The sequence below is a fragment of the Rhinopithecus bieti genome, unplaced genomic scaffold (assembly GCF_001698545.2).
Source record: "Rhinopithecus bieti isolate Rb0 unplaced genomic scaffold, ASM169854v2 scaffold_13207, whole genome shotgun sequence".
NCBI lineage: Eukaryota > Metazoa > Chordata > Mammalia > Primates > Cercopithecidae > Rhinopithecus > Rhinopithecus bieti.
This window is the reverse complement of record NW_016807866.1, coordinates 5,140,440-5,155,699: the sequence shown is the minus strand read 5'-3', so window position 1 is coordinate 5,155,699 and position 15,260 is coordinate 5,140,440.

The window sequence follows — 15,260 nt, the reverse complement described above, 5'->3', positions numbered from 1 at the left end:
CTGTTCCTTAGCTCTGTTTTAAAAAGTCAACTGACCATGTGCATTCATTAGAGCCTCTGAAGCCACAGGTAACTATAAGAATTTTACCCAACAACTTTGACTTAAGTGTACCTTGAACAATAACTTTGTACTGTCAGGCAGCATTAATGTTTTTTGCATCAGACAAAATCATTATTGAAAGATTTGGTATTGCTTTGCTAAAGTGGGTATCCACTGAATATCCCCAATCCAATTCTTTCCTCTAATATGGTAATCTGTTATCTGTATTTAATTATCTGGAAGGTGAAAGTTGCTGGGCAGTCCAATGGAAATTTTTAAGTCCCTTCACTCTGGGCTGGCTGTCTTTTCAGATCAATCTTTCTGCTAATGACAACCAATACTTTCATATGTGATTACAGGCCTGCTCCATCTTTTCATGAGCCGAGACTCTTTGGAATCATATGTATTGATCTTTTTAATAGAAGTCAGGAAAAATAAAATTACTCTGGCTTCTTGCGGCAAAACGATGATAAATGAGAACTTAGAAACTTATGGGAGAAATTTTTTCTGCCTTGGATTATTTTAATCACTAAAATGATTGTCTTTTAATAATATTTGCTTTCCATTATGCACATTTGCAGCAAAGCCAAAAATTGTTTCTGTATTGCTTTATGTTACCGCATTGAGGCAGAGGCCTGTTGGTATTCCCGTACCTGCTGGTGACTCAGGTACAATGACCCCTAATTGGAGGCAAAGAGCCAAGCTTCAGAACCTCTGCAGCAATATCAAGTTAGCTCTCAGTAGAAAAATTTGGATAAAAAAGAATTTGCTGAACGATGTATTTTAGAAAATATTTGTTTAAAAAGCTCATTGTTAATATTATTGTCTTAGAAGCAAGTTTTATATTTCTTTATTTTTTCTTTTCAGAGCGGGTCTTGCTCTGTCCCCTGGGCTGGAGTATGGTCATTGCTCACTGCAGCCTCAAACCCCTGGGCTGAAGTGAGCCCCCTGCCTCAGCCTCTCAAGTAGCTGTGACTTCAGTTGCATGGTACCACGCTGGCTAATTTTTAAAGTTTTCTGTAGAGGCAGAGTCCTGCCTTGTTTCCCAGGCTGATCTTGAACTCGTGACCTCAAGCAATCCTCCCAACTCCACCCTCCAAAGTGCTAGGATTACAGGAGTGAGCCACCTTGCCTGGACCTCATATTTCTTTTATTACTCCTCCCTTTTCTATTTTTAACTTGGGAAATAATTATTTATGATAATATAGTTATATGATTATATAAATGTAATTTATTATATATTTATGTAATTATATAATATATCATAAATATGTAAATATATAATTTTTTTTTTTGAGATGGAGTCTCGCTCTGTTGCCCAGGCTGGAGTGCAGTGGCGCCATCTCGGCTCACTGCAAGCTCCACCTCCTGGGTTCACGCCATTCTCCTGCCTCAGCCTCCTGAGTAGCTGGGACTACAGGCACACACCACCACTCCTGGCTAATTTTTTGTATTTTTAGGAGAGACGGGGTTTCACCGTGTTAGCCAGGATGGTCTCGATCTCCTGACCTTGTGGTCCACCCACCTCGGCCTCCCAAAGTGCTGGGATTACAGGCGTGAGCCACTGCGCCCGGCCATAAATATATCATTAAATATAAATATATATAAAATATAAGTATAAATTAGTATATAAGATATAAATATATAAATATAATATAATTATATAAACAATTATTTATATAATTAAATATATTTAAATGAAAATTTAAATTGTTTAAGATAAAGCGTATGGAATTCCTTACCTGTGGTTTTGGTTGTTTGCTTTGTGTATCTGCGAGCTGAGAAGGGGGCTGATATGGTTGGGAGGTGTCCCCACCCAAATCTCATCTTGAATTGTAGTTTCCATAATCCCCATGTGTCGTGGGAGGGCCCTGGTGGGAGGTGATGGGATCAAGGGGGTAGTTACCCTTATGCTGTTCTTGTGATAGTGAGTTCTCATGAGATCTGATGGTTTTATAAGGGGCTTTTCCCTCTTTCGCTCTCATTTGTCTCCTTCCTGCCGCCATATGAAGAGGGATGTGTTTGCTTCCCCTTCCACCATGATTGTTAAGTTTCCTGCGGTCTCCCCAGCTCCCTCCCTGAACTGTGAGTCAATTAAACCTCTTTCCTTTATAATTTACCTAGTCTCAGGCAGTTCTTTATAGCAGCATAACAGACTAACGCAGGGGCCATTGGTGATCACAGAGAATCAATCCTTGTTATATTGCCCTTTCTGCAAAACTGAAAATCGCAGGACTCACTGTGGCTCTCATTTTGGAACCTGGATTTCTGCTTTACATTTGAATCAACTCTCCAGCTCCCAGCTGAAGACAGGGTTGTTTCCTTGGCTTTGGGGGAACATGTGGCCAACACGGAATATTAGAGAACATTGATGCTACTACACAGAGAGGCCAGATCTCTGTTGGTATGAAGAAATGGATGAGGATCAAAATATCACAGATGTTTGGCCAAAGCATGCCTTGGTTTGCTTTGCTTGGCCTTGGAAACCTGTCTGTAAGAAAGAAGACGTGTCGCACTGGAATGCCATGTAAACAACCTCCATGGCCCAGTTGTATTGCTTCACCCCGATGCAGACACTGTCTCTCTCTCTCTTCTCCTTAAGCAGGACAAAAGGAAAGTTACTAATTCAGAAAAAAATTCTGTTCACTGAGCTTTTCATTAAACTTGATTTAATCCATTTCTTCAAAGATGGGCATGTGTTATGTGCCTGGCAACGGGAATGGGTTGGACAGAGGAGAGGGGTTTCCAGATTGTGCATGTGGAGCTGTTGGTCATTTCAGGAAGGTAGCCACCAAGCATCATTACAAGCCTGGGAGAGTTGCCGAGCCTCAGGTGCGAGTGATGTTGGAGGATGCAGAGTTTGATCTAGAGGTTTGTGGAAGGCTACATTTAAGCTGAGAACTGAAAGCAGGAATACCCCAGAAGAAAACTGGAGAAGATGGGTGGGAAAAGGTTGTTCTAGGCTGAGGAAGCTGCTTGTGTGAAAGCTGGAATTTGAGAGAGCATGGTCTTTGTGAGTAACTGGGAATGTCCCAGTGTGGCTGCAGGGCAGAAGGGGCCCAGTGATTTGGGTCACTGTGTCCTACCATCACCTGGAAGTACAGATGGTCTCTGGATTTAAATTTACTCACACTTGGAGATATTGATGATTTCAAGGCAGACTTCAGATGTCAGCTGCTGAATGAGCTGTGTGTGCCATGTTGCCTTTGACAAGAACTTTCGACTGTAGCTACTTTGCTATCTTTGACTGAAAGGCAGTATTTGAACAATTATTTATTTCCAGAATTTTGGCTTTAATATATAGAATTAAGTGAAAAATGCTAATACTCAAATGCTAATAACTGTGATAAGAAATGTAGGTTAAAAACTCATAAAATTGGAGAAAAAAATGGAAAATTTATTGATGAGTTAACCTTAGGCATGCATGACTTTAAATCTTGTCAATTGTGTATTCATGTATGAAAAGCAAACAAACTATTAAGAGGAATGATTGAAATATTAGAAATAAAATTTTGAAGAATATATCTAAAAGTGAAGTACATTTAAGGACATCTTACGTATATTCGGGAATCCTGTCTTCATGAGGAATATGTTATTTAAGTTGTATTCAAAGTTATTTGCTTTCTGCAATCCCAAATACATGTACACAGGGATGTTTATTTTGTTTGAAAGCAGAAGACTGTTGATATGGTTAGGCTTTTTGTCCCCAACAAAATCTCATCTTGTCATCTCCATAATCCCCATGTGTCAAGGAAGGGACCACATGGAGGTAATTGAATCATGAGGGAGGTTTCCCGTCTGCTGTTCTCATGATAGTGAGTGAGTTCTCACGAGATCTGATGGTTTTATAAGGACTCTTCCCTTCACTCGGCACTTCTTCTTCCTGCTGCCTTGTGAAGAAGGTGCCTTGCTTCCCCTTCCCTTCCACCATGATTGTAAGTTTCCTGAGGCCTCCCTAGCCATGCTGAACTGTGAGTTAATTAAACCTCTTTCCTTTATAAATTACCCAGCCTCAGGCAGTTCTTTCTAGCAACATGAAAACTAATACATCTGTCTTCATAATTTTCTCTGGGAGAGTTTGTTAATAATAATTAGAAATTGCAGATTCAAAACCTAGTAGCTTATATGATACCAGTTTTTAGTTATATGCATTGGCTGAAACCATGGAATAAAGAAGATTAATAAAAGCAGCTGTAAACATCTGTTTGTGTCTATTTTGTTGAGTAGGTACATAAACTCTTCAGATTTTCAAAATCTGGACCTTGCTGTTGGAAAGTGTCAATAGGCTAGGCGCAGTGTGTCATGCCTGTAGTCCCGGCACTTTGGGAGGCTGAGGTGGTTGGATCACCTGAGGGTGGGAGTTCAAGATCAACCTGGCCATCATGGTAAAACCCCGTCTCTACTAAAAATACAAAAAAATTAGCTGGGTGTGGTGGTGTGTGCCTGTAATCCCAGCTACTGGGGAGGCTGAGGCAAGAGAATCACTTGAACCCGGTAGGCGGAGATTGCAGTGAGTTGAGATCACGCCACTGCACTTCAGCCTGGGCGACAGAGCAGGACTTCATCTCAGTAAATAAATAAATAAATAAACAAATAAATAAAGTGGCAATAATTCTTGGTAATGGTGAACACTGCAGAGCTGTATAGCAATTTGAATAAATGGAAACAGATTGATAGCAAAATATGAATATAGAGGCAGAAAGAAGAAAGAGCAATTAAAATTTTAATTCAGCTGAGTTAGGAATTCTTAAGATATATTGAAATAAATTCTGTAAACAAATTTTGCCACATAGTTATTCAAAGGGTACTGGAAAAATGTTGTGCTTCAGTTGCATACTTGAGTGTCCAGGAAGGGCTTAAAAACATTCATATACAAGGGCACCCACTGATGTCAAGCGCTTTTAGCAACTGACTGTCCCATGTGCCTGTCTTACATTATATCTTCCTGAGGTTGTTTCAGTTCAAGCCAATCTGTGACTTCATCATCTATAAGCTATGGTGGTTGCATTAAGCAGATTCCAGAATGTTGGATAATATAAAAGCCCTTTTCTCATCTGAAGGTTGACAGGTAGAATATGGACTCTAGGTTATCAAGCTTTTAGGTTCATAATTTGCAAACTAAAATATGCAAAAGGAAAGATGCCTTCTCTGTCTGCCATGTAATATTCATTAGAGAATTTTCCAATTTCCCACCCCCTTGTGAGGCCTGCTGGTAATTTATTTCCAGTATGGCCTTATTTTGTCTTCACCTATTGAAAACATTGAACCTCTATTGTCATGTTTGTTGCAATTCCATCAATACTCAGTGTAGCTTAAAGTGGATTTTAATTTTCCATGATATAAGCCTACAGAAAAGCATTGTGGGTCATTTTCCGTGGCTGGTTTTGCTCATGGCTTTTGACTTGCTGCTCTGCCTCGCAACACCCATCAGCCCTTTGATATCCAAAGGTTTCTTGTGTTCCTTGAGAGTTGTGGAGCTTAAGAACTATGTCAGTCCTATAGACATTAACCCTAAGCTCTTTATCAGGGAGACTCTAAAAGCTGGTGCATGCTCTGCCGTCTGTCTAAACAGCTCTCTAAAAACTGTGGGGGAGAGCTCCTGCCAGCATGAGCATGTGACTTGGGCACCACATGGCCTGCTTGGGAGGATGTGCTGGCCCTTGATATGCAGTCTTCTTTGCATTGCTTTAGAATTTGCTGTTCGAGTGCAGTGGCACAATCACAGCTCGCTGCAGCCTTGACCTCTTTGGCTCAAGAGATCCTCCCAAGTAGCTGGCACTACAGGCACGTGCCACCGTGCCTGGCTAGTGTTTTTTTAAAAAATATTTTTTGGTAGAGATGGGTTTTGACTATGTTATACAGGCCGGTCTTGAACTCCTGGGCTCAAGCAGTCCTTCAGCCTGGGCTTCCCAAAGCGCTGGGATTATAGGCATGAGCCACCATGCCTGGCTGAATTTGCTGTTGGGATGTTGCACATACCTTTAATTAGCAACCTTCAGTTCCAGAGCTGTTCCTGCTCTGTAAATTACATAATCCCTCTGGTAGTACTCATTAATCAGCTGGGAAATCAGTTTAAAATGCCTGCCAATTAAGATATTCTTAAGTGGGGTGTCCCTGGGCTCTAGCTTCTTGTTGAGTCACCCTGATGTAAACTGATGAGCACCTCAGGGTCTTGAAAGTCTGTGGATCCTTTCTGAAACCAGAGAGCTCAGGGTTTACTAAGAGCAACCAAACTAAAAGTACCCCCCTGAATTGATGCCAGGAGATCTAAGGAACCTGGTAACTGGAAATGTTTCTGAATTCACCATTGAGGCCAGTTTATGGGGTATCTATGATAAGCTTTTAAGAATTCAAGATACCATTTAACATTTTTTAATTTCTTCATTTTTTTGGTCACTCATTTTATAAATGTTTACTTAGCACCAGTGAGATACCGGGCACGTATATAGGCACTGAACCCCAAAGGTGCATTGAGTATCTCCTCCCAAATGGTATACATGGTCCTGAAAGATACCAGCTTTCAGCAATGATGACAACAACCTATGCTTGTGCTCAAGGCTACCAAGGAGGAATTCTCAGGGGCCAGGAGAGAAAGGAAAGTCCTCATTCTGCCTTGGGGTTCATGGAAAGGTGTTGACATTTTTTTCTTAAAGGATCACAGGGCAGGAAAACCTGGATCTGTAGAGGCAGTGATACTTGGGTTGTGCCTTTATGGTTGAGTAGGAATTTCTCAGGTGGACATGGCTCTATGCAGATGAAGCAGTATTTCTGAAGGCCCAGAAAAGTTGTGGAGATTTTAAGGCCCACACAAAGTGTATTTTCACGTGAGTTATGCTTATAAGAAAGAACACTCTTCCTTAAAATCTATTATTGTTTGATATTTGCTGTTTGTATTACTGCTTGATTCCTGCATTTTAAAACTTTGAACCTTGTTTTATGTATTTAAAAATATATGTCAATGGGCCAGGTGGGGTGCCTCACACCTGTAATCCTAGCACTTTGGGAGCCCGAGGTGGATGGATCACTTGAGCTCAGGAGTTCGAGACCAGCCTGGGTAACATGGTGAAACAACAACCACCACTACCACCACCACCACCAACAAAACAAAAAACAAAAATTAGCTGAGCGTGGTGGCACATGCCTGTGGTCCCAGCTACTTGGGAGCCTGAGATGGGAGGATTGCTTGAGCCTGAGAGTTGGAGGTCTCAGTGAGCCGAGATCACAGCACTGCACTCCAGCTTGAGTGACAGAGTGAGACCCCATCTCAAAATAAAATAGTCAATGGGAAAGGAGATTTTCATGTAGTACAATTTTTTCAGGAATCCATTGAATTTATAATTTGAGATTGGTTTTTGTTATATCTACTTAAGCATATGAAAATAACTTATTCTCTGTGGTACATTCTAGGTATGTTTGATATAAAAATCGTTTAAGCTGATACCCTTTTTCTACCTTGGTGGCAAATGGGTGTGTGTAAATGTTTGCATTTGGTATGGTTGGACACGAGTATGCTAAATTGCTAGTCCTCTCATTCCCGAATCTGGATAACAGGCAGAATTTTGAAAGTGCAAATTGGATTCATGACAGCTGGCAAGAGAGGAGCAAAGAGAATTTGTTTCCCCTTTGGGATTTGATAACTGTTAATTCTTCATGACTTTGGCTTCTGCCAAACATATATTGTCCTTTTCTCTGATAGGAAATTCATTATTGTTAAACTCTATGTGAACTCAAGGTATTAATGTAGAGTGCTTACTAGCAAAATGACTTGCAAATGTCAGATAAAATTAAATAACATGGCTTAATAAAATAAGCTTGTTTCCGAAAATCTGTTTTTCATATTTGTGAAAGAATGATCTGTCCTGTTATTTAAAGCAAGATATTGCCAGGACAGGGAAAAAAGACACTCTTTTATCAGTTATCAAGGGAACCATTGATTTCACAAAGCCAATTAAAGTATTTCTGGAGGAACAAGTAAATATTAGTTTTAGAAGCATTTCTTTTTTTAAAAGAGATTTGGTGGCTAGAATAAAAACTACTAAATAAATAAGACATCCTATCGATTACCTACAGTTAGCTGCTGGGAATGCTGGTAGATTGCAAGTTCTCAAAGTTGTTAATTTCACAGAAAATGTGGAGAGTGAGCCTTCACTATTATATTGTATGGGCAGACTTCACAGTCATTCAGAAAGAATTTTGACATTAGCCAATGTCCCACAGTTTGAGTAGATATTTTGTGGGTAATAGTTATCGAAAAAGCAAGTCTGAATACTAGGGACTTTCTACATACGAATGCCATTGACAACCCCTGCTTTTTGTTGTGGACTTTGTTGGAGTTAAATGTGAATGACCCATTTGCCATGCCTTCTTGCCTGATGTAAAAGACATCTGGGAGAAGGGGTCGAGGAGCTCTCTCTGATGGTCTAGAGAAGGGCTCATGTTTCCAGCATAGTGATTGGAAATAGAACAGAAACAGGGAGCTGCAATGGGCAGGATGGGCTGCTTCTGGAGCATGTGAACTGGTTGGAAGACACTTCAGGGAAAGCGTATTAGACTGGTTATTGGTGGGGGTGGATAGGAGGAATCTCTTGGGATCATATTCTTATCTGGCCATGTTATTGCGATCTGTGATGTTCCAGAAATATCTTTTCTGACAGGATGGACGGAAGGTGACTTTAACTGAAGGAATGATCTATAATGATCTATAATGATCTATAATGAGATCTTTATTTAGCACTGGATCTTTCTTTAGGATCAACTCTCTCAGAAGAAGTCATATTCAGATTGTTACTGTGGGTGAAGTCTAAGGTCATTTTTCTTGGAGGCTATGATATCAAACTCAGGACAAAGACTGGCCCAGCCGAAATCTTTCTTAATAATTCTTTATGATTCTGTCATCTGCGAATGGCCTCACAGCTCTCCTTCCTCCTGGGAATACTGAATTCCATAAACCTACTCACCAAATGCATAAGACAGACTTTGCTCTTATTTATTTTAATTTTCAAATAGTCTGTCTTACATTTCTTTTCACTAATTTAAGGAAGTGCTACCAAGGTATGGGTCACTGGAATTTGATAAAAAGCCAATGAAAGTTGAGAATGGAAGAACAAACATGTATAATTCTAGAGTTTTCCAATTATTTTCTTCTCAGTAGACCTTAAGCTGCTTATCAATATTTTATACCCTGATGATATGGTTGAAGAAAATATAAGTTCTATCCATGAACTTAGGACTTATTCTTTTCTCCTTTGACTTTTAGTTGATATTTACTTCTTAATAGTTTTCTTTTGGATTAAAAAAGAAATTCGACTATACTTTATTCTGCAATCCTTATCTATTAGACCTAGGAATTTGCATTTCACTCAGAGGTCAGAGTTTTAATTATTAAAACTTAATAAAATATTACTATTTTGATAAGTAATATTTATATATATGAACGAGCAGACTACATATATTGTAGTTTCTTAACAAAAAGAAAATTGTTACTATAAGGAACAACCTCCCTGGACTGTCAGCCCTGCTGAATCTGACCCTGGCTGTCATGGAAGAAGGTTGGTAGTCAGTGCCGACTTTCGGATGTGTCTGGCTCTTGTAGTTCTGATAGCAAAGCTTTGAAGTGGGGTTCCTGCCTCAGACCCCCCAAACAGCCTTGGTGTTAGAACACACAGAACAACCCAGGATGTGTCTCCACCCTCGTGTTTCATTAGGCTTCTGTGATGGTTAATTTTGTATGTCGGCTTGACTGGGTTAAGGGATACCCTGATAGCTGATAAAAAATTATTTCTGAGTGTGTCTATGAGGGTGTTCTGGAAGAGATCAGTATTTGAATTAGTAGAGAGGGTAAAGAAGAGTGCTGTCATCGATACAGGTGGGGATTATCAACCTGTTGAAGGCTCGAATATAACAAAAAGGTAGAGGACAGGTGAATTCACTCTTTCTTTTTGAGCTGGAACATCCAATCTTCTCCTGCCTTCGGACATCAGGACTCCTGATTCTCAGGCTTTGGGTTCAGACTGATGAGTACCACCGGATTTCCTGAGTCTCCAGCTTGCTGACAGCAGGTGGTGGACTTCTCGGTCTCCATAATCACATGAGCTGATTCCTATGATAAATCCCTCTTGTATAACTCTATATTTCTACTGCTTCTCTTTCTTTGGAGGACCCTGACGAATACAGCTTCTTCACTCAGGAGAGTAGGAGTGATTATCTTATAACTTGAAAAACAACTTCCCATACTAAAAAATCTTTTATGCACAAACTTTTATTATGGAAAAATTCAAATACTTATGTACAACAATAGAGTATAATGAACTCCCATGTGTGCACCAATTTGCTTTAACAACAATCAACTTATGAACAATCTCATATTCTCTGTACCTCCAGCACCTCCTGTATTGGTCTGTTCTCACATTGCTATAAAGAAATACCTGAGACTGGGTAATTTATAAACAAAAAAAGTTTAATTGACTCACGGTTCTGCAGGCTGTACAGGAAGCATAGCAACTTCTGCTTCTGGAGGGGCCTCTGGAAGCTTCCAATCATGGCGGAAGGCAAAGGGGGAGTGAGATATCTCACATGGCTGGAGCAGGAGGAAGAAGGGAATTGAGGGAGGTACCACACACTCTTAAATAACCAGATCTCATGAGAACTCACTATCTCAAGGACCGTGCCAAGGGGAAAATCTGTCCCCATGATCCAGTCACCTCCCACCAGGCCCCACTTCCAACACTGGGGGTTATAATTCAACATGAGATTTGAGCAGCAATACAGAGCCAATGCATAGCACCTCCCTTCCAGGTTATTTTGAGGCAAATTCCAAGCATCATATTATTTTATCTATACATGTTTCTAAAGACATAGGTTCCCCATTTTAAATAAAAATACTATATTATCTCACTTTAATATTCCCTCAACATCACGAAATATCCAGTGAGTATTTACATTTCCCTGATTGTACTGTAATTTTTAACCTTTTATTTATTTGAATAAGTATCAACTAAGACCCATATGCTGTGATTTGCTAACATGCCTATAATATCTTTTTTAATATATATTTTCCCTTGCTCTTTACCTTTTAACCTTCAGGGCTTCCCCTGGTTTGTTCCCCAGTTGTAGACCTGTGGTAACACGTTCTTCTGTTACTTGGATTTCATATGAGCTGGTATTAGATCCAAATGCTTAAATGGACTAAGATTCACACTTTTTGGCAAGGTTATTTTAGAGGTGGGGTTGGTTCTTCCATGGGGGACATAATGTCTGGTTTTTCTCTTTGTGTAGGAAAGGCAGGGTATATGCTTGACTCTTTCTCTTTACTCAGACAGATTGGTTTACTGGTCTTCAAAGGCAATCAATGATTTTGCAGTGTCGTTATGAAATTCTGGATGAAATATATTTGGTATGTTTCTGTCTGTTATAGTTAGTGTCCTTACTCATGCTCACCTTGTGCCATCCTTGACCAGTGGGGGCCTCATAAGTTGATTTCTGAGTCCTTTTGAAACACCCTGCTGTCTTTGATGGCTTCCTTGCTTTCCAGTGTGACAGTGCGTTGAAGGCCCCTCTTCCACATACCCTGTTTCAGGCCCAGAGTCAGCCCTTACTCTGGGATATCCTGTTCTTTTGTTTTGGGAAACGATATTTGGAGCACCAAGAGACCTTGTTTCCACTACATTTATCATCATTCTTAGGGTTTGTCTATGGAAAGACCTCGGATTTTTTGTTTTAAGCATAAAATGCATCAGGAGTTCCTCCTGGTGCTTCCTGTTTATTTAACTTAATTTAATTTATTGATATATAAGCGTTGTATATATTTTGGGGTACATGTAATATTTTGATACCCGTGTACAATGTGTAATGACCAAATCAAGGTAACTGGGACATCCATCGCCTCGAACATTTATCTTTTTTTTGTTTTGGGAACATTATAATTCTTCTCTTCTATTTTGAAGCATTCAATAAATTATTAACTATAATTTTCCTACAGTACTTCCAAATACTAGAACTTATTTCTTCTAACTGAGTTTTTGTGCCCTTTAAGCAACTTCTCTTCATCTCCCTTTCCCCTCTTCTCTCCCCAGTGTCTGGTAACCACCATTCTACTCTCTCTACCTCTGTGAGTTCCATGAGTGAGAACATGTGACATTTGTCTTTCATGCCTGGCTTGTTTCACTTAATATAATGACCTCCAGTTCCATCTATGTTGCTGCAAATGACAGAATTTCATTCTTTTTTATGGGGGAATAATATTCCATTGTGTATATACCACATTTTCTTTATCCATTCATTTGTCGACGAACATTTAAGTTTATTCCTTATTTTGGTTATTGTAAATAGTGCTATAATAAACATGGGGGTACAAGTATCTCTGATATGCTGATTTCCTGTCTTTTGGATAAATACCCAGTGGTGAGATTGCTGGATGAAATGGTAGTTCTGTCTTTAGTTTTTTAGGAAGAGAACTACTTCTTTTGACCTTATGTTTTGTAGTATACAGAAGATCATGTTTCCAGAATTACTAGGACCTGAACTGTCCCAGATTTAGAATATTTTTGAATTTTCTAATTAACACAAAAAACCCCATGACCCTGGGGAAGGAGGGAGGTGTGTAGTAGGTACAAAACAAATCAGTTGTACACAAATGTAACCTTTTCATATTTCTATTATGACCTAATTTTTATTGACTCTCCATTCTGCTGGATGTTAGAAATTAAATTTCTGTTAATTCATGGTCTTTCCCTTTTTCCCTGTGGTTTCATCCTCATCCTGGGGGCTACAGAGAGCCGAGACACCGTAGGCACAAAGCTGTTGGGCCAGGGTCATTGTCAGGTGTTTGATGCTACATCTGCCTGCCCCACCCAACCTGCAAGACTGGCCCAGCAGTGAAGGCAAAGTCCCAGCACACTGCATCCTGCATGGGCATTGGGGCTCAGGGCATCCGAGGCATCCCATGCAGACATTCCTCTCATTGCTGTACTGAATGAGGCGTGAGAAAACTTTGAGGTCTTGCTCCTTTTTCACAAACTTCTTACATGGAAGGACCTCTCATTCTCTGGACCTACCTGGGATTATCTTGTGACTCCCCTGGTCTTGGTCTTGGAGACAGGAAAAGGAGCTTCTCTCTCAGGATGCTCATTGATGTCTTCACTGTTTTCTTCCCCTTGGATTCTTGTGTTCCCTTCTCCCAGAACAGAGAAAGGCACTGGCAGCGCACAGAAGGGATGTCCTGTCTGGAGCAAGACAATCTGGCTCATAGCTCATAATTCATTTTTCCCTCCAATCTCTTGTTTGTTGTATAAATTTGATGCCCTGAGGTTTTCGTGTGCATGTGTGTATGGTTACAGAGAGCAGCCACAATATAGATGTAAACATGGCAATGTGGATAGATTATTATTAATAACTTAATTTATGATTAATTAATTAAACATACACATAATGGCTCTGGATATTTTACAAGGATATATGCATATTCAGGGATCAACAAACCCTCCAGAGTGGGTTACCTGCAGGGCTCTAGGAAATGGAGTGGGGATTACGGATGAAAGGGAAAAAATAAAACAGAGAGGAGTTTTGCACCGGCTGGTTGATGCCTGTAGTAAACAGCTAAGAACTGAGGAGCAGGATTCACTTGATTTCTCTGCCTGGGACCCAGAGAAATAAACAAACTGGGCTTTATTTCCTGAAGGATTTAGAACATGGGAGATTCAAGCTCAAAATTTTAGTCTCTGGAAAGATGAAGGCTGTGATTCTGAACAAGGAAAGCCATATTCAAAGTCTCATTCAAAACTGTCTTTTTTTCTTCTCATTTTCCTACTGTAATGTTCCTTCCCTGACTCAATGACTGCGTATTACTGACTCTGAGTTGGGCAAGGCAGGGAGAATTTCCATAGTTCAAGGAAATGCAAAGGGAAACCCTCAGTTAACATTGCAGAGTTTTATTCCACTGCATTCCTCTCCCCAATGTCTTTGCAAAAAAGCTTTACCTATCGTTTGGATGTCCCCATCTTTCTTTTGAGCATTTGCCATTGCTTGCATGGTTTGGGTGATTGCGATTCTGGATCTCTTACTGTATGTGTCATTAAACAGTAGGATCTCTTGGAATAAATTAATTCCCATTTTCTCTCCCTCTGGGAGGTTCTCCAAAGCAGTAGAGAAACACACTTGTGGGACAAAGAGGTTCATTCAAGGTGTAATACATCATCTGTAACATTTTTCATGAATTCTCCTAGGAAATAGTTCCGTGGAGTCTTACAGATGACATATTTTAACCCTTTGCCAGCACTCCTGAGCATGTCTGCAATCTTGGACAATTGCTTCATTCTCAGAGTTAAGAGGTTAAGTGAGCAGAAAATATTAGATATCTTACATGTCAACCATTAAACAAGAAGCCTTTAACTGCACACTGAGATTCCCTGGACACCACCCTTTTTATAAAACCTTTGCATTTCAGGGCCAATCATTGGTATTTTCATTTCTATCCAAGAATGGGCAAGAGAGGGTACAAATGTGGTGTTCTGGCTTCTATGTCCAGCCTTCTCATGCATGGTCTAAGACTTCACTCCATGGGGCACAAGATTCGCTTCCATCTCCACACAGCTGATATCTTTTTTTCTCCGCTGGCCTTTGCCTTATGTCTGTGGGCCCCCAGCTAGAATAACTCTGTATCTTCTAGCCATCCAGAAATCACAGGCCAGGCAGTTGCCACACTTGCTTCTCTCAACTCTACTGAGTCATGTATGCTGTTGATTCCTCTCCTTTTGTCAGGTGGCGGGGGTGTGTGAGGGGGCTTAATTGTATATGTTTTTGGTTGCATGTTTTCCCTTCTCTCTTATTTTCTGTTTCTATTAAGCTCTTGGATCTTCTCTCTATTGGTTTGGTTTCTTTGACTTTCATTCTACATTTCCTTCTAGGCTGCATTCTTATTACCTAGGGTGGAAACTGGAATTGAATGAACAGACTCATGCAAACTTCTGGAGTTTTCCATGTTAGTTAAATGCTCTGGCCTGAAACCCAGGAATCCTGGTGACCCTGCTGGCTCCTGGCCTGCCACAGCTTCCACCTCTGCCCTGCTCTGTGCATGGCACACACCTATCCATCATGCTACTGCCTAAGCAACTCTTGCAGTTCCCCACTTCTGCCCCTGCCTCATCAAGCCTCCTCCCTGTCTGGCCGTGAACACACTTGTCCTAGGCCATCCCTTCCCATCCTGCTGCCAGAGTGATCTTTAAAAA